Source organism: Pongo abelii, chromosome 14 (assembly GCF_028885655.2).
Source record: "Pongo abelii isolate AG06213 chromosome 14, NHGRI_mPonAbe1-v2.0_pri, whole genome shotgun sequence".
In the NCBI taxonomy this organism is placed as follows: domain Eukaryota; kingdom Metazoa; phylum Chordata; class Mammalia; order Primates; family Hominidae; genus Pongo; species Pongo abelii.
In genome coordinates this window covers 105,211,520-105,230,205 of record NC_071999.2, presented here as the reverse complement: position 1 = coordinate 105,230,205, position 18,686 = coordinate 105,211,520, and the positions used below count along the sequence as shown (strand labels likewise).

General features: G+C 38.9%; 1 protein-coding gene and 1 non-coding gene across 23 annotated transcripts in view; one reads left to right on the top strand and one right to left on the bottom strand.

The window, feature by feature from the left end:
• The window catches only part of DOCK9 (dedicator of cytokinesis 9), a 298,314-nt gene that overhangs the window by 46,689 nt on the left and 232,939 nt on the right, over window positions 1–18,686 (top strand).
• On the bottom strand, window positions 14,406–14,512 carry LOC112128701 (U6 spliceosomal RNA). Its single transcript, XR_002911177.1, has one exon. It is a non-coding gene; the product is annotated as a U6 spliceosomal RNA (small nuclear RNA).

Here is an 18,686-nt window from a genome sequence, read left to right as displayed (position 1 = left end):
GTAACTTGTTCAGGGTTACATGCCAGTAAGAAGTGGAGCTGGAACTCCTTAAATCAGGGCTGTCCACCCTCAGTGCTATCAGAAATTTTTAACTCCATAGGACAGTCCAGATAGGATTTTGTGTTCAAGGTACAATGGTACTCAGCCCTTAATGGTGTTACTGCGTTGATGGTTGAGCAAAGGGAAACACTCATTCTGTTACCAAGAATAGGCTCCTCTTCACCTCTTGTAGAAAACGTCTCTGCTAGGCAGAGATCCTTATGGGAATGAATTACTTCACTATATTTATACCACCTAGCATAGTGCTTGTTGAGAGAACGGTAACCCAATGGCATCATTTTGCAGAGAATAGCCATTGATGTTTTATTATTATCATTGATATTAAATTAAAATATTACACGCATGACTTTCTAACACATTTTCTTCTTTGTAACATTTTCCCACAGTTTCATTTAAGAGCAGGGTTTTCCTTTAGTAAAAAGTAAAGTAACTTTCAAGTATTAAGAAAGGAAAAAAATGGTTTTCTTCCCATGAGTCATGGTTGGCAATAGTGTACTTAAAAGTTAGATTGTAGAGCCATTTTCACACCCATCAATTATAGGTTTTATTTTGTGAGCTGGAGTGCCATGGCTTTTAAGACTCCTGCCTTATGTATTGTAGAGTTTGTGAACATAATTATTTTGTATACAAAACAATAAATTTTCTAACTTCAAAAAGTATTTTATTTACTGGACCTATTACCCAGACAGATGTTGTTTTTAGAATAGTGCCTTAAAAAATTAATCTGTAAAAGATGTTTTCTGACAGCTTTTGTAGTCTATGCTGGGTATAGTAAATGCAATAGCACAGAGTTTTGTTTAGAAATTCTCTAGGAAAGTAGGCAGAGATAAATCAAGTGGATTAAAAAGTTATTTAATGTTTTATAATCAGAAGATGATGTGGAATAATGAATGTCATGCAGCAAACATGCATAGCTTCCAAGACATCCATTAGATCTTATATTTGTGAGTTTTTCATTGTGCTTTAAGAAATTCTCATAGTGGAATTAGGAAGACTTTGGTTTATCCACAAATACTCAATAACTTCTAGGTACTACTTATCCTTCCCTTTCGTAATCCCCCTTTAAAGAATACACATGTGCACAGGCTGAGTGTAAATGTGCTTTCCCAAGACAGATGCCACAAATGGCACATGGGAAAACTAAAATCCTTTTGTTTTTCAAGGGACAGGATGTGAAATATTAGTTCTTCTTCCCTTTTATCAGAAGCTAGTTTTGAGTTGAAAGTGGCATAAGCCAGGAGTGGTGGCTCATGCCTATAATCCAAGCACTTTGGGAGGCTGAGGTGGGTGGATCACCTGATGTCAGGAGTTAGAGACCAGCCTGGCCAATGTGATGAAACCCCATCTCTACTAAAAATACAGAAAATTAGCCGGGCGTGGTGGTGGGTGCCTGTAATCCCAGCTACTTGGGAGGCTGAGGCAGGAGAATCGCTTGAACCCTGGAGGCAGAGGTTGCAGTGAGCCGAGGTCATGCCATTGCACTCCAGCCTGGGCAACAGGAGTGAGACTCTATCTCCAAAAAAAAAAAAAAAAAAGTGGCATAAAGCCAGTTTTTCAGCTTAATAGTTATTTCCAGTTAATTATAAAGACTGGGATATTTTGATAACTTTAGAGTCTGAATAGATTCAAGCTAAAACAAGTGAGCGTAGTAAATCTGAGAGGCTGTTGTGTGAAAATATTGCCTTAAAGACAGACAATCCCCTCAAATCACTTTATTGATGATAATTGATGTACATTAAACTGCACATATTTAAAATACACAATTTGATAAGTTTTGACTATATACACATCTGTAAAACCATTACCACATTCAAGTTGATGTACATATTCATCACCCCCAAAGTCTCCTTGTGCCTTTTATGATCCGTCCTTCCTGTTCTTTCCTCATCCTTAGGTAATCTAACACAGATCTGTTTTCTGTTACTCTGAATTAGTTTTTATAAAAATGGAATCAGAGTATGAACTCTTTTTTGCCTTCTTCACATAATTTGAGATGCATCCATGTTGTTGTATGTATCAATAGTTCATTTCTTTATATTGATCAATTAATTTGATTATGTAGATATATACCGTAATTTATCAATCAGTCAATTAGTTTGTTGATGGAAATTTGGGTTTATTCCAGTTTTTGGTTATTAACAATAAAGTTGCCATGAATATTTGTATATCAATTTTTGTATGGATATGTGTTTTAATTTCTCTTGGGTAAATATCTATAATAGCAGTGGAATGTTTGGGTTGTATAGCTGGTAAATGTATACTTTTTACAAAACTGCAAGATTATTTTCCAAGATAGTTATACCGTTTTATATTTCCACCAGCAGAGTATGAGAATTTATTTGCTCCACATCCTTGCCAACACTTTGTATGGCCAGTCTTTAATTGTAGTCATTTAATAAGTAGGTAGGAGTATCTCATTCAGTTTTAAATTTAATATCCCTGATTAGTAATAATTTCGAGTATCTTTAATGTATTGCTTTCTGTGTGTTTTTTTTTTTTGGCGAAGTGTTTGTTCCAGTCTTTTTTGTATTTTTTAGTTGGTTTTCTTATTGAGATTTGAAAGTTCTTTATATATGTGGATACAAATCTTTAATCAGGTATGTGATTTGAAAACCTTAAATCACTGGATTAAATTTTGTTTCTTTTGAATAATTTTCTTCTCTTTTTGCAATTTTTTATTTTAATGAAATATACATAATAAAATTTACTATTTTAACCACTTTTAAGAGTAGAGATCAATGGCATGAAGTACATTCATGTTGTTGTCTTTTTAAAAAATACTGTAGTCCAAAGTCATAAAAAGTCCATCAGAGTCTGAGCTCTATGAGGGCAGAAATTGTATCTTATTCTCAATTGTATTTGCAGAGCCTATACTATGCTTGGTACATACTAGGTCCAAATATTTGTTGAATGGACAAAATGTTTGTTTTCAGATTTCTTAGTTGTTTCAGTGTTAGTGTCTTAGCTCCAGCTGCTATTAAAAAAATACTATTGGCCAGGCACAGTGGATCACACCTGTAATCCCAGCACTTTGGGAGGCCGAGGTGGGCGGATCACGAGGTCAGGAGATCGAGACTATCCTGGCCAACATGGTGAAATCCCGTCTCTACTAAAAATACAAAAATTAGCTGGGCATGGTGGTATGTGCCTGTAATCCCAGCTACGGGAGGTTGAGGCAGGAGAATCACTTGAATCAGGGAGTTGGAGGTTGCAGTGAGCCGAGATCGCGCCACTGGACTCCAGCCTGGTGACAGAGCAAGACTCTGTCTCAAAAACAAAACGAAATAAAAAACCAACAACCAGATGGCTTACTAACTACAATGATTTATTTCTCACAGTTCTGGAGGCCGGAAGTTAGAGATCATGGTGCCAGCATGATTGGGTTCTGATGAAGATCCTCTTCCATGTTGCAGAAGGGTGACTTCTATTGTATTCTCACATAGCAGACAGAGAGCTAGCAAGCTCTCTGGCCTCTTCTTTATATGGGCACTAAACTTACCCATTCATGAGGGCTTCACCTTCATGACCTAATTGCCTCCCAAAGTTCCCACCTCCACATACCATCACATTGGGATTAGGGTTTCAACATAAGAATTTGGTGGGGTAGGAAGCACAAATATTCCGTTTGTAACAGTATAATAGGGTTCTCTAGTGAAACAGAATCAATAAGATGTGTATGTGTGTATGTATATATTATACATCCATGTATCCATATGTTTCTTTCTATTTTAAGGAATTGGCTTAAACAATCATGGAGGCTTAAAAGTCCAAAATTGTGAGCCTAGGCTAGGCAGGCAGGCAGGCTTGGAAGGCTGACAGGCTGGAGACCCAGAGAAGAGCTGATGTTGCAGTTGGAGTTCAAAGTGAGTCTGTTGTCCGAATTTCTTCTTCCACAGGAAAGGTCAGTCCTTTTCTTAAGGTCTTCATCTGCTTGGATGAGGCCCTCCCAGATTATGGAGGGCAATCTGTTTTACTCAGTCTATTGATTTAATGTTTATCTCATCTAAAAATTACCTTCACAGAAGTATCCACATGTATTTGACCAAATATCTGGGTACTGTGGCCTAGCCAATTTGACACATAAAAGAAACCATCACAGTTAGGATATACTTTAACAAAAATAAAAAAACAATGCCTTATAAAGGATGGAAGTTAGGTTTACTCTTAGTCCAAGTGTAAACAGTTCAGGGTTGATTGATGACTCTACCATTTTGGGGCCCCAGGCTCCTTCTATCTTGTTGTTCTGCCATTTTCCACATAGTACTTCCTTGTAGCAGAAAAGGGAGATGGTATGGGAATGGTGTACTCCTTCCCATTTATGTGCATGACTTTAAAATTGCACACATCACTTAACATGTCCCATTAGCTTTAACTTTAACCATCCCATTAGCTGGAACCCGGTCCAGTAGACACACTTTAGTGCAAGAGAGACTGAGAAATGTAGTCTTTGGCTGGGTAGCCAGAGGCCCACCAGCACTGCTATTACTATATCAAAAGGGAAGGATAGATGTTGGGGTGAGGGAGGTATTCATCAGTCTCTGATAGTGTTCATTCATGTTTTGTGTTGCGTTACATTTGATTGGAGTTCAGAATGTTTACTAATATTAAGTCTGCTCATTAAAATTTGAGAGATTGAGAGTTATGACACAACTTAAGTTTCATAATTAATGTTATTGAATTTGACCTTTCTTCTGCATCTTAAAGCGTGTGTCTTGAGCAAACCTGCACATGAAAGTTGACATACCAAATGGGAAACTGAGACAGAAGACAGAAACACAGATTCAGAAACCCACCTCGTTAAGACTGTTCCACTTCATTCTTTAGGAAGTAGGTGACTGAAAGTTTTGGAGCAGTGTTAGAATATGACAGATTGGGGTAATGGGAAGATAATCCAGTGGTTCCACGTTGATTGCTGGATGACATCCAAATGCATCCATATGGCTTACAAGGAACTGCCTGTCTGTTTCACCTCAACTCCTGGCATCTACCTTTACTGCCTGTGTTCTGGCCACACCGAATAACAGTTCCTTCACTGTTCCTTATTATTACGCATCTCTATGTCTTCTAGCAACTCTGCTCACCATTTTTGTTACCTTTTTAAAATAGAAATTTGAAGATTAAGGAAAAGAGATAAAGGGCCCTTAAATTGGCGCCTACTCAGGTCCACCTATCTGTCTCTGCTGTTCTTTGAGTGCTGCGGTGTTTCAGGAAGTGTGCTAGGTATGTTCTTTTTGTCACCTTTCCATCTTCATGGCACCCCTGAGGGATATGCCATTATCTGTGTTTTGCAGATGAGGAGCTGAGGCAGAAGTTTAATGACTGACTCAAGGTTACAACAGTCAGAAACTGACAGAACCAGGAATTTTGGCTGACTTCTGAGCCTGGGTTTTTCCCACCACATATTGTTCTCTTTGGAAAGAAGGTCTTAGTCTTAAGATGATTAGTAAACACAGTATATCCGGGGGCTGTGGAATCTCTGGGAGCTTCAGCTTCGTGTTGGAGTTACATCTCTTTGGTGTGCTACTGGAGAGCTTTTACCTCAGTTACTTGGATGTGACCTGCTTTGCCAACTCTGTACTTATGTTGGGGGAAACTGGGGAAATGAGGGAGGAAGCAAATTTGGAATATAGTTTTAACCAGTTGGAATGAATTCATCCTTGACTCCTGAAAGCTTGTAATCTTCTTAATCTCTTTTCTAGTGTTGCTATTTTGGATATGAGGTATAGGATAGCAAATGAATGCTTTAGGGTTGTGTGAGGTGAACAGTATTAAAAATGTGCTTTTCTCTCATCCTGAGGATCTTCCATTAATCCACTAGATGGAGCAGCTGGTTTGAATATATTTCATGATTAGAAGTTTGAAGAAAAGACATGGTCTTCATATCAGAGCCATGTCACAGACCCCCTGAAGTTGGCCAGGCATTTTGATCTCTATTTTTTCCTCTCTAAATATAAAACTGTTATTTCTTCAGCACATCTATGTGTAGGGAGCATTTGAGGTTCTTCTGGGACCTGACAGAAGACCATCATGGTAGAGTAGAAAGAATTCTAATCTGAAGTCTGGGGATGTGAGACTAGAAGTCCTAGTTCAGACACTTTAGTTCTTTGTGACTTTGGTCTTTAACCATCTTTAAGCCTCAGTGTCCTCACTTGTATCACTGTTGCAATAGGTGAGATATGAGATGTGCCTTCTACAGGTTAGGTATATTGGACCTCTGTGCCATCCCTTCAGACCACCTGCGCGATCAAAGATGCACGAGCTTCCGTTTTGCCTGACTTGAAACTGCACTCGCTGACAGTGTCTACAACATGGAAAATCCATCCCACTGAAGACTGGAGGGTTTGTTGACGGCATTAATTCATTTGCCTTTGTGATACTTCCGTCACCCACGGGCATTCCCGCTCATGCATGAACCCCTCCTTGGGGCAGTAGTTTCATTCCCTCACAGATGGTTTATTCTATTTTAGGGCAACACTGGTTATTAGAGTTTTTACTTATTGGTCCTGGTTGATCCTTCCAGAGCAACCCATGTCTTGTAATCTTATCTGTCTTTCATATTCAGATTTTCTGTTTTAGAACTAAGGTGGAATATTTGTTTTTTGCGTTCTCTACTACTGGTCCTGCCTGAATGATATGCTATATAAGAAATTAAACATGTTATCAAAATGCTTTTTAGTTTTTAGTTCTCACCTGACGGATAGGAAGGTGGCTATATATATTTAAATCTGTTACCTGTACTCAGATGTCTTAAAACATCATATGTCCTAGAATTTTAAGGTTTCATAACAAGGAACTATTCTTTAACAGTTGTTGACACATTTGTTCCTAAAAGCCAATGATGTCTTATTTAGACTACTGGAATCTGCTGCTAAGTGTTTAATGAAGTGAAATTAAAACTTCCATTTTTAGGTAGCTTTGAACTATGGGAATGTGTAACCTCACTACTCCTGATTTCTGTTAATTTTTAATTAAATACACATCTGCTAAATTAAAGACTTTCACATAGGTTGACATTCTTGTTGTTTGCCAAATACAAGAGTTTGTGATATTTGGAAACAGACTCTTCAAGTATTCCTTTTAAACTATACAGATTGGGTATTTCTAGTGGAAAGCTACAAAACACCAACTCTGTTTTAATTTATGTCGTATAAATTAATTAAGTTTTAGTACTTCCCCTTTCAGTTGAGGAAGAGGACCTAGCCTCAGCCTTATCTTTCCCAAAGAGGGGATTTAGGGGTGCATATATTTGAATGAATTTTGGAATCAGGTTTTTTTTTTTTTCTTTTTTTTTGAGATGGAGTCTCTCTCTGTTGCCCAGGCTGGAGTGTGGAGTGCAGTGGCGCGATCTCAGCTCACTGCAACCTCCACCTACTGGGTTCAAGCAATTCTCCTGCCTCTGCCTCCCAAGTTGCTGGGACTACAGGCACGAGCCGCCACTTCTGGCTAATTTGTTTTTTGTATTTTTAGTAGAGACAGGGTTTCACCATGTTGCCCAGGCTGGTTTCCAACTCCTGAGCTCAGACAGTCGGCCCGCCTAGGCCTCCCAAAGTGCTAGGATTACAGGCGTGAGCCACCGCACCCAGCCTGGAATCAGTTTTAACAGTGTATAATCTCATTGGCACTCCTTGGACTGAAGCCACTTAGCATTAAAATGTACCTTGATCTCCTGGTGACCTCCAGTGACCCACATTGGTGACTCTGATGGGTTATCATTAGTTCTCCCCAGGAAATTTGAATCATCAGGATGTTTCTTTGGTTACATAATAGATTTAACCCAGGTACTGGCTATTATGAAATCAAGAAGCATGTCTTCCCAGAAGTGTCCTTGTGTATGTTCATTTGTGGAAGTTGGAGGAATCAAATCTCTCCCTCTCTTTAGAAGTGTGTTTTGGAATGCCCTAAGCAGGCTGCTGTGACATTAGCCCTTGAATTTACTCTGGTTCTCATCAGGAACATTAGGAATAATTCCTCCTCTTCCATGGAAGAAGGTGGAACATGAAGCAAGCCTGAAAACAAAAGCTTTACATTGACTGTGCGTGAACCACCTTTGCTGTTTTACAAGTTTTGCTAGGGGGCCTGGGATAATAGTGACACCTGACCCCTTACTGAACATTTTCAGTGATGCTCTTTGGCTCTGTGGTTTTATACTGCCCCTTTCAGTTGATGAAAAATACCTAGCTTAGCTTTAGGTTTCTCAAATAGAGGACCACATCTATATTAAGGAATCAATGTAACTACATAAAGAACTGTTAAGTTCATGTTCCTCAGAATCTTACGTGTATAAATACTTTATGATTTTTAATTCCTCCTTATATTATCCTCATTATTGTTAACAGGATTTAATGTGGCATGCTGGAAGGAGCAGGGATTTTGGAGCCAGAGAGCCCTGGCTCATATTTCAGATACCAGCTGGGTGACTTTGGTCAAGTTAGCTTATTTCTTTGAGACTTCATCTGTAATGGAAGAGTGTTCAGGTGACCCACATCTCATGGCTTAATTGGTTCCTGGATAACATTTGAAGTGATCTCTTTTAAATTCATAGACATTTCCTTGGCACAATGTTACAAATTGGGATTCTATTGCAGAAAATAATTTTATGCTATAAAAGCACCAGAAATTAATTTTAAAAAGTGATAATACTTATTTTTTTAAAAAACATCAATTACAGAAAATAAGATATTTATTATAAAGTCTATGTTGTTAATTTTTTTTGAGATAATTTACATGAGTTTTTAGAGAAAAATCTTCTTAAAATATGAATGCATTGAACTTTGGGCTAAAGATTAGTTCTTTTCCTGTTAAACTCTGTAGGAAGCGTGAACATTTATCATCATCCAGCAATCAACAAATGAATTCAAAATCTGAGTCAGTCATTAAAAAGAAAGAATTTGCATGTTTTTGAATGGTAAGGTTAGTGTGGGGAGTGGTTCTGTCTTCAGAGTTCCCTTACTTGTACATTGTAATGATACCTGAGTTCAAAGTCACATTTGTTTTCAAAGTCAAGCACAATTTCAGTGATGTACACGATGTATTTGGTTGTATTTGATGCCAATGGTCAATTAGGCTTTGTGGTTTTATAATGAGGCATCGTTAGTCTGTCTTCCATGGCAATGTCACTATTAAGAGGCATTCCTAAAGAAAAAAAAGCCTGTTTCTTCACAAGAGAGAATTTTCTCAACTTAAAAATGTTATCTTTCTCTTTAATGATGTTAGCTAGATTTGAATGCTGGTACTATCCCATCTGTTCTGTTTTGAAGCAGTGAAACCATCTCTCCCTTAAGCTGGACATTTCTTTAATGTCTCTTACCAAACCTATTCTTAAACATTTGAAACCTGTTCTGTAATCATTTGCTAACATGGTTTGGTTCTTAGGCTTGCTGTATTTATTACATGCAATTATATATATGTACAGAAACAAATGTTCCATTTTTGTATATCAGTGCATTGTGGTTTCTTATGATTTATTTCATATGCCTGTGACACTAGATTTTCTTGAAATATTTTCCTAGTCTTTTATTTTACAGCACTCTGAATTTTAAATGTATAATTCAACAAGTTTTAGTAAATTTGCACATTTGTGCAATCCTCACCATTATGTAATTTCAGAACATTTCAATTACTCTTGAAAGAAGTCTCATGCCCATTAGCAGTTTCTCTGTACCCCAACTCCAGGCAACCACTAATCTGTCTACAGATTTGCCTTTTCTGAACATTTTATATAAATGGAATCACTCAATATGTAGCCTTTGCATCTGGTCCCTTTTGAGATTTATCTGTGCTTGTAGCATGTATCAGTACTTCATTCCTTTTTATTGCCAAATAGTGTATTCCATTCTGTTGTCTGGATAAACCACATTTTGTTTATCCATTTACCAGTTGATAGACATTTGGTTTGTTTTCAGTTTTTGGCTGTCATGAATAATGCTGCTGTGAACATTTGTATACAAGTCTTTGTGTGGACATGTGTTTTCATTTTTCTTGGGTGGATACCTAGGAGTGGAATTGCTAGGTCAGGTGGTAGCTGTTTCCCAAAGTGGCTTTGTCAGCAATGTATGAGGGTTTTACTTACTCTACATCCTTGCCAACACTCACTATGTCAGTCTTTTTAAATTTTAGCCATCCTAATAGATATATAGTAGGATGTCATTGTAGTTTTAATTTGCGTTTTCCTAAAGAGTAATGATGTTGAACATCTTTTCATGTGCTCATGGCCATTTTCATATCTTCTTTGATGATCCTAGTTTTAAAAAATTGTTTATAATCTAATGTAATACAAAGTCAGGGTCAAGCATGGAAACAAAAGTTATTCCACTTATTTTAACAGAGATAATTAAATATAAAGAATTGTTATTAGGTATAAAATTGTTAATAAGTAGGTAAATGAAAAGATAAAAAGCAAACACTAAGATATCATAGGGGTAGTGGCTATAGGAAGCAGCCATCAACTGTAGGGCTGGGGGCAAACAGGGTGAAATCTGTATTAAATCTTTAGTAGCTTAGGGGAGAGGCCCCACAGAGCTGAAACCCAGACCTCTGAGGTGTGGGTGATGGTGCAGCTGTTTCTGAGGGGACTGTAACAAGGCTGGTTCTGTAAGTGCTGAAAAACTGTAGGCCAGATTCAGCTGCTGCACTAGAAGGAACTGCTGCTGCCCTGGTGAAGAAGTGTTGTTGGGGATGACACTGAGAGCTAAAGCCAGCAGGAAGCAGAGGGGAAGGAGCTAGTCTCCCTCTAGTGTCCCCTGGTGGCAGAGCCTAACAGAGAGCCAACTGGTAAAACAGAAATATGGTTTCAGAGTTACAAAGCTGAGTTTGGAAGGGTATGGTTGAAGCTGGGAGAGAATACCTATATAATTGGCCAGCCCACTCCTTTGAATATTCAGTATCTAGACCTATCCTCCTAAACATATTTTAACTTCCACACAACAAAAACTACTTTCTTTTCATCTAACAGAATGTAAACATTCTCACACAAGTGAAGATGTTCTCACCAGCTCCCTAAAATGTGGTGTCACAAAGTCTCATTAGTGTATCCGTCTCTGGGAGGTAGTCACATTACCTGTTGCTGGGCTTTGTTAATTCCTCCTTAAATTTAATTAAAGTTCTGCTTGAATGTTGTGTTATCCAGAGTTAAATTGTAGAGGTAAGTTTCAACAATGTTTGTGTAAATAATGCAAGAAGAAGGAGAAGAAATTGGTTCTCGTTCCCTCCCTCCCTCCCTCTCCAAAAGCAAGAAGGAAATATGCATATCTGCCACTTGGCAGTAGTTGAGATTTGCATCTTTCTACTCCTGTTACCTGTTCCTTGTTTCCTTTGCACTCAGCCAGGACTTCATCTGATTAGGTTTCTGTACCTGAAGGTCTGAATTCTCAGTGGTCCTGCCTTTTTTTGGATTGCTGTGGTTTTCAGTTAACTTTTACTGTTGGAGATAGAAGTACTGAGAGCTGCCCTGATGAAGGAAGCCGTGGTCCTTCCTGACTCTTTGGGAGGCAGCATCCCAGGGTCCTCTCACCCCTACTGGCAGTGTATCCTCCTCATTGGCCTCTTGGCTAAGTGGCTTGAGGAGCCTAGAATGACTCAGTGGCAGTCTCACCTTCCAGTTCACTGGAAACATTGCTACCTCCTTTTAATAGCTCCCTTAAAATCAGGACCTCTGTACTAGCAGGGATGAAAACCAAAAATTTTTAGAGTGGGTTATTAGGGTAATAGTGAGAGGGGCCACTCCTACATCTTCTATTGATTTCTGGACCAATGTCTTCTTACTTTGGGGAGACAGGTGAGTCAAAGCATGTACTGTGTTGTGTGAGACAGAACTCCATCTTTCAGAATGTTGCCTTACAACTGTTGTCTTCAGTAGGCTGTGCCATTCTTCCACTGGGTCACCTGCTTATAGATGATGGGATATGTAGTGAGACTGGTGGATTCCAAGTGCTGAGAGATGGCTCAGAACTGGCACATTCAGTGGTTTTTCAAATTGCAGGCCATGAGCCACGAGTGGTCCTGAAAACAGTTCCGTGAGCTATACCACTTTCCTCCCTCCCTCTCTTCCTTCCAGTGAACTGTAATAGACCAGAGAGGCTGGAATAGCAATTAATATTGTATGACACAGGTTGTAATTGCAATTGTATTTTTGGAAATATTTTTACACACATTTACCGTATCATGACTTACAATGAATTTCTCAATATGGTTCATGGTGACAATACTTTGAAAGCTAGAGGTCTAAAGAGACATTTGACCTTGCGGTTCCCTTATCCACAGCCTCTGGTGGTTTAATGCGTTCATTCCTCAGTAGCACTCCACGTGGTGTTCGCATTGGCTGCAGCCCTTCAGTGGGCCTGAGCATGAGGATGGGCTTCTGTCAAAATCTTGTTTCCTTGGAACAAGGTCCAAAGATGGCCATTATGAGTGGGATCACATGTAAAACTCAACTTTTAGGGTTGTTTAGAAGATTAAAATGAGGCCGGATGTGGTGGCTCATGCCTGTAATCCCAGCACTTTGGGAGGCTGAGGCAGGTGGATCATGAGGTTAGGAGTTCGATACCAGCCTGGCCAATATGGTGAAATCTGTCTCTACTAAAAAATACAAAAATTAGCTGGGCGTGGTGGCGGGCGCCTGTAGTTCCAGTTACTTGGGAGGCTGAGGCAGGGGAATCACTTGAACCCAGAAGGCAGAGGTTGCAGTGAGCCGAGATCACGGCACTACACTCCAGCCTGGGCGACAGAGTGATACTCCATCTCAACAATGACAACAACAACAAGAAGATTAAATGAGACCGTGTGACTCAGTTCTGTGCTCAGTATTTGGAATATAGCAGGAATTCATTCCCGTGTTAACACACTGTTAAAGGTACTCTGCTAGAGTACTCTGTTAGAGGTGCTCTGCACTGTGCTCTTTATATAATGTTTATCTTTAGGTTTTACATTTAAAATTTAAATCTCCTACATTGTTGAGATGACTAGACTGGCTTAAATAGAGCCGATTTTTAAATATGAATAAAATTTCATATCCCCTATTCACCTTTTTCCATCCCTCCTCTGATTTTTTTCTCCAATTGGTATTTTTTTCTTAGATCTTGAGAACTTTGTGGTTAAAGCAGAGATGAAAATTTTGTGGGAAAACATCTGCAAAATAAATTTCTTTGAATGAATTGGGATAGATGGCTTGACTCTCAGGTCCAGACCTTGCCTAACATAATAAATGAACCAAAGTTATTGACCAGACAAAAGGTTTCCCTTAAGTGCTCTTTAATTTTAAAGCAGAATAGCTTTAACCGGCTCTTGATGAAGAAATCATCTTATCATTCTTAGCTGTCCTCTCTTCTGCATATGTAGTGCCGGGAGTGCTTTTGGGCATTTGCTGTGTTAGGGTAGTGATATGTTTCGGAAAGATAACGGTATTGAAATTAGGGTACTTTCAAGAGAAATTCAACTTTGGATTGATGTACCCTCTGATATGTGCTGTCTTGTTTTTAAAGAAACACCTTTATCAGGATATGATTCATCCATCATATGATTCATCCATTTAAAATGTTCAGTGGTTTTCAGTATATTCAGAGTTGTGCATCAATCACCATAGTCAATTTTAGAACATCTTTATTTCTTCCCAAAAGAACACTGGACCCCTTAGCCATCACCCCGGAACTCTGCTCCACCCAACCCCCTAGCCTTAGGGAACTGTTAATCTGCTTTCTGTCTCTAGAGATTTACCTGTTCTGGACATTTCATAGCAGTGGATTCATGCACTGTGTGATCCTTATGCCTGGCTTCTTTCACTTAGCATGTTTTTAAGAGTCACCCATGCTGTGGCATGGATCATACTTCATTTTTTAAAAATTGGTATATAATATTTCATTGTATTCTATAGTTGTTTATCCATTTATCAATTGATGGACATTTGTGTTGTTTCCAATTTTTGTTTATTATGAACAGTACTGCTAAGAGCATTCATGTATAAGTTTTTGTGGGAACGTATATTTTCAACCTTGGGCATCTAGGAGTGGAATTGCTGGATCATATTGTAACCTGGGTTTAACCATTTGAAGAACAGCCAGACTATTTTCCATAGCGGCTACCCTGTTTTGCATTCCCAGCAGCAGTGTGCGAGGGTTCTACTTTCAACCCATCATCACCAATACCTGTTATTTTGATTAGCAAAGCTGATCGAATTGGTATACCAATCCAATTGCTACACCAATACTTGTCTTTTTGATTTTAGCCATCTAGTGAGTGTGAAGTGAAAGTTCATTGTAGTTTTGACTTGCATTTCCCCAGTGATTCTTCACTTGCTTATTGTCATCTTTTTTTTTGTCCTATCTGTTTTGTTTTGTTTTTGTTTTTGTTTTCTTTTTAATATAGAATGCTTCATGAATTTGTGTGTCATCCTTGTGCAGGGACCATGCCAGTCTTCTCTGTATCATTCCGATTTTATAATAGTATATGTGGTGTCGAAGCAAGCACCTATTTGTTTTTAATTGACGGGGAGGGATAGCAATAATTGTAATCTGTCCGGTTTTTATGTGGAGGATAGTTTCTCCTACATTTCCCCACTTCTTTGACCTAAATTCACATAAACATCAAGGAATGTTTGATTGAAGTAACACTCTTTTAAAACATAGTTACAGTTAAGTCATAACCCAACTGGCTGTATATAAAAGAGAGTCTTGTGAAGGTTCAGAATTTTGTGTCTTTGTGAAAAGAAATTAAAACCTTGTAAGGAGTCAGCTAAAGAATGTAAAGTTTTATGAGCTTCCATAAACAGGGAAATATGGAATGTCTAGTTCCATTTAACCTGACTATAAGCCAGGACAAGAGAGTACATATTTTATTTTGTGTCTTTTTACACTGCTTTTAAAAAAAACATAGGACTATTTTGAAAAATTGCACTTTCCCTCCTATATTTTAGAGAGGTAACCACATTAGTATCATTATTACTTTTGATTAATCTAATTGAAAATCTCACTAAATTGCAGTAGTTTTTAAAAAGTCAAATTCAAATCTTATGTATGTTTTATGTTTTCCTCTTTGCCCTCAAGGAATATTTCTTCATGTTGAGACAGCATTTCTATACTGCCACAATGACAGTAAAAGACTTAAAACAGTCAGCTGCTAAAATGTAAGATAAAAGTAACTGATGTATGTAGAATCTGAATTTTAGTCTCTTCACATGTTGGAACAACTTTTCAACAGCCATAACTCCATATATGAAGAACATGAACAGTTTCAACGGTGTATTTGTGTGCAAGTTATACTTTATATCTCTTTTATTGTTTAAAGTCAGTATACCCTGCCATTAAGTGATCTTTTTGGGTGTCTGCCTAAAATAGAATTTCCTTGGGAATGGCTGGTGGAGGCCAAGAAGAGGTCCTTGAGTTCTGACTTCATTATGCCATTGAGTTTGTCCTGCTTCCTTGTTCTTCATCCAGTGTCTAATTTACAGTGGGGCCGTGGGTGCTTCCTGCGCTCATGTGATCCTTGGTGCCATCAGCCCTTGCAGATGTGTTCACTGATGCTCGACGGCTTTGCCAATGGATGTGCTCTTTGGCAGCTTTTTATATTTGATATGGCATCAGCATTTATGGATTTATTGGTTTTTCTTTAAAGAACTGAGCTCCCTCGGAAACCATGGTTTTGCTCCATGACCTCCTGTAACAGTAATTTAAGTTGCCACTTCTGGCAGGTTCCTGAGCTGAGGGGTCAGTTGGGCCTGTGTACATTGTATTTGTTCATTCATTTCATGGTTCTCAATGAAAGGAGTGGAGGTTGTCTAGGAATCAGAAATTTAAATCTCAGCCATCTTTTTTTCTATGATGCTGTATAGTTGGAAGGGTTTTCCTAGGAAGTGCAATGCAGTCATTCATCGCTTAACAGCAGGGATAATTCCTGTAGCTTATCTTATCTTTGTGAGGGGCTGACAGGCCAAGGGAGAGAGGAGGAGAAAAGACCAGTTCCCATCCTCGTTTTTCTGGTCTTACACCTCACCTGTTTCTAGAAGTGATAGGAAAACAATGCCCAACAAGTTGGTTTTCTATTTTTAAAAAATATGGTAAGATATCTGTAACATAAGATTTATCACCTTAACTATTTTTAAGTGTACACATAAGTGATACTCAGTACATTCACATTGCTGTGCAGCCATCATCACCATTCATCTCCAGAACTTTTTCATCTTCTGAAACTGTAAATCTGACCCCATTAAACTCTAACCCCTTATTTCCCTTCTCCCAGTGCCTGGCAATTACCATGCTACTTTCTGTTTCTGTGAATTTGACTATTCTAAATACCTCAAATGGAATCGTGCAGTATTTGTCCTTTTGTATCTGGTTTATTTTACTTACCACAGAGTCCACAGATTTCATCCATGTTGTAGCATATGTCAAATTTCTTGCATTTTAAGGCTGAATAGTATTCCATTGTGTGTGTAGATACCACATTTTGCTTATCTGTTCATCCACTGATGGACATTTCGGTTGCTTTCGCCCCTTGGCTGTTGTGAATAATGCTGCTATGAACGTGGGTGTGCACATCTCTCTTCAAGTCTTGCTTTCATTTCTTTTGTGTCTATTCCCAGAGGTGAAATTGCTGGATCATACGGTAATTATGTTTTATTTTTTGAGGAATTGCCATACTGCTTTCCACAACAGCTGCACTATTTTACATTCCTACCAGCAAATAAGCTGTTTTTCTTAAATGTTTCTCCCTTTTGAAGACCTGATGGATTGATTTTTAGAGACAGGGTCTCTCTCTATCTCTCAGGCTGGAGTGCAGTGCCACAGTCGTAGCTCAATGCGGCCTTCGATTCCTGGGCTTAAGTGATTTTTCTCGCTTCAGCCTCCTAAGTAGCCAGGCCTACAGGCTTGTGATATCACATCCAGCCAATTTTTAATTTTTTTTTTTTTTATAGACTGGGGTCTTGCTATGTTGCTCAGGCTGGTCTTGAACTCCTGGGCTCAAGCAGCCCTCCTGCCTCAGACTAAGTGCTGGAATTATAGGTGCCAGCATTTCTGGCTGACCTGTGTTATTTTAAAAGCTATTTAACTTGGTCTCCTACCAGAAAAAGGAAGATTCTCTCATTTCTTTTGAGTGACTGTGGTCTCTGAAAGACCGCCCCCCCGCCCCCGTCCCCCCGCGGATGCTTGCTCCCTAGAGCTAGGTCTGGTTGTTTCCACTTCCTTTCACTTGGTCACTCATTGAGCTTGCCAGTTGTTAGAGCTGCCCACAGAGACTGGTTGCCACCCTGACATACTAGCACCAACCTGGAGAAACCTGTGTTCTTTTGCGTTCTCTACTTTTGAGAACATTTAAATAACACTATTAGCAACAGACCTGACTCCAATATTTTATGTGATCATAACTTTAGGGATATATTTTTAGCAAAAATATTTTACTTCACAGTGGTCCAGGCAGAAGGAGTACAGCTCTGAGCTCTCGCAGGGGTCCAACAACTCCTGTCCACACTGTGCCCTCTGGACCTGCCTGTCACCTTTGTTCACTTCAGGGTAACTGGCACTAGACATCTCAGAGTGTTCTAACTCTCTTGTGTATTGAGATGGGGATAATAGATAATGGATAAATTTAAATATGCAATAAGTCGAAATTTTGAAGATTATGTTCCTGAAATGCACAATGGTAAGAGTTCACACTTTTATTTAAAAGGTCCTTATTTAATAATACTTTCTTAATTTCCATTATTTAAAGTCTTTTTTAAAAAATTTTAAGTTCTGGGATACATGTGTGGAACGTGTAGGTTTGTTACGTAGATATACGTGTGTCATGGTGGTTTGCTGCACCTGTCAGCCCATCATCTAGGTTTTCAGCCCCGCATGCATTAGGTATTTGTCCTAATGCTCTCCTTCCCTTTGCCCCCTACCCCTTGACAGGCCCTGGTGTTCAACTCCCACTTATGTATGAGAACATGTGGTATTTGGAGAAAAACCTGTCTTTAATGGTCATTGCTGAAAGCTCCACTCCTTATTTTACAAGCTATCTTAACTCTTTTTTCATGTTTCAACATCCCCATGTCCCTCTTTTTTTTTTTTTTTGAGACAGAGTCTCACTCTGTCACCCAGGCTGGAGTGCAGTAGCGCGATCTCAGGTCACTGTAAGCTCTGCCTTCCGGGTTCACGCCATTCTCCTGTCTCAGCCTCCTGAGTAGCTGGGACTACAGGCGCCCGCCACCACACCCGGCTAATTTTTTGTATTTTTAGTAGCAACAGGGTTTCACCGTGTTAGCCAGGTTGGTCTCGATCTCCTGACCTCGTGATCCATCCACCTTGGCCTCCCAAAGTGCTGGGACTACAGGCGTGAGCCACTGCGCCCGGCCTTCCCTCTTTAAATCACTTTTTCAACAAAAATAAAATTTGTTGTTTGAATTTGCTAGATCTGAAATTCTCATGTATTTGAATTTTGCATGAGATGCTTGTATTTTTAGAAGAATTACCCTACTTTTAGTCTCATTATCAGGGAAGAAAACCATTTAATTTGGGACAAAAGAAGAAGAGAGACCAGCATTTATTGAGCATGTGGTATATACTAGGCTCTGTGCCAGATACTCTAATTACATTTGATTATATTGATTGGTTATAAAGGGAATGAGGCATTGAGAGACCAACTTACATAAGGTTTCTTTG